Source organism: Otolemur garnettii, unplaced genomic scaffold (genome assembly GCF_000181295.1).
Source record: "Otolemur garnettii isolate 467f Iridium unplaced genomic scaffold, OtoGar3 scaffold00022, whole genome shotgun sequence".
In the NCBI taxonomy this organism is placed as follows: Eukaryota; Metazoa; Chordata; class Mammalia; order Primates; family Galagidae; genus Otolemur; species Otolemur garnettii.
The window spans coordinates 2,293,620-2,297,700 of record NW_003852417.1 but is presented as its reverse complement, the minus strand read 5'-3'; positions in this window follow the sequence as shown (position 1 = coordinate 2,297,700).

Sequence of the window (4,081 nt, the reverse complement as noted above, 5' to 3'; positions counted from 1 at the left end):
AAGCATGAGGGAGGGAGCCGGGGAGAGGTCTTCATAGCAACCCCGTAGGGTGGGGATTACTACTGTGATCATCCTTATTTTACAAATGGGGAAACTGAGGCACAGGGCGACCAGGTAATCTGCCCAAGATGACATATCCAGTAAGTAGCTGAGGCATGATTTGAATCCAGGGATCTGGGTCCTGAGTCCAATCACCACACTGAGTTGCATCTGAATACAGGTGAACAGGGTTTTTTTGTTTGTTTTGTTTTTGCAGTTTTTGGCCGGAGCTGGGTTCAAACCCACCACCTCTGGTATATAGGGCCAGTGCCCTACTCCTTGAGCCACAGGCGCTCCCCTACAGGTGAAGGGCTTTAAGCAAAAAAGTAATGTGAAGGTCAGACTTGCATTTTTCACAAGGTTGCCCCCTCCCACCCAGGGGCCAGCAGGTAGTGCACCCAGCCTCCCCAGCATGGCCTGTGCTTGTTAAAGTGCCCATGTGTTTGGTGGCTGAGCTGGTTATGGCAGAGAAGGTGGAGAGGTAGGAGAGTTTCCTCCTCCGGACCACAGCTGCCCAGTTCTTCTGGGTGGTCACCTTCCAGTGTTTTGTCCAGACCCACCTTCTTGGGGTTCAGCCCTGTCCAACAGTGTGGCTTCCTCCCGTTCCCAGAAGCCTCTCCACTGGGGCAGCCAGTAGGGTGGAAATGCACAGTCCTGTCTCAGTGGCTCTCCTGTTTCCCAGAGAGGCTCCTCTTACTCCGCAGCCTTCTGAGGCCTGCAGTCTCTACCATCACTGCAGCCCACACTCATGTCTCCCCTCTTTCAACTCCCATAGCACTTACTGTGAGAGGCACACAATCACCTCCTGTGTGCATTGTTCTCTAGCTGGTTTTTGTTCATTCATCCATTCAACTATCCTAAATTGTCTAGAGATGAGTCATAACTGGGGAGATGGTTATGTACCAAAAACTTATAAAAAAGAACAACTAACATTATGGATGTTAATAAAAAAATATGTTGTAGGTATTTGTCTGACTTCTTCAGCAAAAAAAATAATAATAATAATATATATATATATATAGAGAGAGAGAGAGAGAGAGAACACAATGAAGATTTTTTTGTGGTGACTAGGCTCATTGCTACATACATAGGTCTTGCCTGAGACATATGGGGCCGAGTGTCTCTATGCAACTGGCCCTGGTCTCTTTGGCTTTTTCATTAGTTCTTTGTGGGTCTGTTGTCTCTGCTCCGTCAACTGATTGTCTTGCATAGAGCATAGATGTGGATCGGATCCCAGGTCATCCCATGGAATAGGCCTGTGCTAGCTCCAAAGCCCTAGGTCTTCCTCTGTTCAGAATTCTCTGCTGAGAGACTCCCAGGAGCCTTTCTGCTCCTGCCTTCTAAGTAGCTGCTTCTGGACCACTGTGGGCTGGGAAATCAGGTAACTGAGTCAGGTAATTGAGCATTTCAGACCTGAAAGGAAAGGGGACCCTTTTGTTCTCAGTGCCCACTAGGTTAGGTTCGCAACTTTGTGCTTTTGGTCAAGTTTCTTGTAGGCACAGGCTGTGTCTTAATCATGATGGAAACTCCACCCTGAGGACAGTATCTGGTGAACAGAAGACCCCTAAATATTTTATTGAGTGAATTAACAGGAAATGGAGTCTAAGTTAGGCTTGGGGACCTTTTTTTTTTTTTTTTGGAGACAGAGCCTCAAGCTGTCCCCCTGGGTACAGTGCCGTGGCATCACAGCTCACAGCAACCTCCAACTCCTGGGCTCAAGCGAGTCTCCTGCCTCAGCCTCCCAAGTAGCTGGGACCATAGGCGCCCGCCACAACGCCCAGCTATTTTTTGGTTGCAGCCATAGGCTTGGGGACCTTCTGTGCTAGCTTCGAGATTCTAAGGGTGCTCTTCAGATACGAGCCTATCTTTATGAAATGTCTGCTGAAGACACAGCTCTGCTCAGTGTGCTTTACTTTTGTTCCCAGAGTCTACTATTCTAGTGACTGTATGCGGTTGGGCTTGGAGTAAGCACATAATGCCAATAACCAGTGTAACTGAAAATGTGTCCCCTTGCTGGACTGGATCCACTTTCAGAACAAACATTATTAGATGAGTTCTATGGGCTGGTGGAGTTACCAGGGACGTGGAGATAAGATGTAACTTTGCCTGCTAGAAGGTCACAGTCTAACAGTGGAGGTGGTGGAGGAGGGGAGAGAAAAGCGTCAACAATTAAAAGAAACCGGCAAGAGACCAGGAGGCACCACTCTCACTGCAGTGTGGTGAGTGTAAAAACAGAGCCTTCCATATGGAGATAAAGTCAGCTACTGACTCACCAATAGATAAATACTTAGCTACCTACCAGCCTTGAATAACGAAACATTGTTCCCAGGCCAGCAAACATTGGAGCCTCTATCTTCTATTGCAAGAAGCACAGAGTCTTGTTTGTTGTAGTAGAAGATTGAAATCAGACAGACCTGGTTTTGAATCTTGACTCTAAAGCCTACCAATTGGATGGTAATTTAACCTCTCTAAGCATCTGATTAATCGGCCACACAGCAGGGATTACACCTAATTTTACCAAGCTGTTGGGAGGGCACTTGGAATACAGGATCAAAAAGGAAACTCCTTAACCTCAAGAAGCTCATGATCTGGTAAGGGACACGTTTATGTCATGAACACACACTTAAAACCACTAAAAGGTATCCATATTATTTGTTGAGGAAAAGAAAAAGTGGTAAATACTTTCAGTATTGACTGAATATTTCTGTACTGACTGAATATATTAGGGTTTTCCAAAGAAATGAAATCAGTGGAATGTGTGTGTGTGTTTGTGAAGAAAGGGAGGAGGGGAGAGAGAGAGAGAAAGAAAGAGAGGAGGAATTGGCTCACATTGTTACGGAGGCTGGCAAGTCCAAAATCTGCAGGCCAGCAAGCTGATGACCCAGAGGCGTTCATGTTCCATTTGGAGTCTCAAGGCTATCCACTGCAGAACCATGTTGCAGATGAAAGGCAGTCTGCGGGAGAATTTTCTCTTGCTCAAAGGAGGCCGATCTTTTTGTTCTATTCAGGCCTTCTTTGGCTGACCAGATAAGGCCCACCCAGGTTAGGGAGGGCAACCTGCTTACTCAAAGTCCACTGATCTAAGTGGACTCATCCAAAAGTGCCCTCACAGAAACTCCCAGAATAATGTTTGACAAAACATCTGGGCACTATGACCCAGCCAAGTTGACACATAAAATCAGCCCTCACACTGAACGAAGTGAATCAAGTTTCAAAACCAGAGAATTGTGCAGAGAGACTCTGCCAACCAGCTTTCTTGATTTCCTCACCATCCTGACTCTATGGGGTGTCATCAGCACCTCCAGGCGGGGAGCAAAGTGTGGGCAACTCTTTAACTGCCCACTGCACAAAAGCATTGATGATATTTATATGGGAAATTTGGGTGGAAAGTCCCACTCAAATGTTTGTCGGTAAAATTGCTGCCATATGGTAGCAGAGGAAGAACTTTGTCTCTGCTGATCCACTGCTCTGGGCAAACAAACCACTGCAACAATTTAAGAGAGTAAATTCAACCAAGAGGAATCATTCATTCTGAAATGTATACTGAATATAGCCCTTCTGCTGACCATTAATTCCACTAATTACAACAGTGATTCAAGAGATAAGTGTTCACTAACATTTTATAAGGCTCGAAGGCTCCTCGTAGCAAGACACCCTCTCCTTGCCCGCTGCTCCACCCCCAAACATAAAGAAGGGAAAACCCCTACTACTTATGTTCTTCCTATGCGTTAGCTCATTTAATCCCCACAACAACCCTTTGAGGTTGGGATTATTTTTATAGGTTATATGTATAGGGAATGGAGTTTCAGAGAGTATCAGGGTATTCGAGATAAAATCACAAATAAATAGTAAGGCTGTGATTTAGAATCTTCTGGCTCCAAGTTCATTGTGCTCCCTCTTGCTTCAGCAGCTTCTTCATGTCAGGTAATCTAGAAAAAAATTTTCAAGAACTTTAAATAAGTAAGGTAGTGACTTCTTAGTGCTGCCTTTGCTGTCTGTTCCCTAGAGTTTCTTCCCATATTGGACATGATACTTAAGAGGT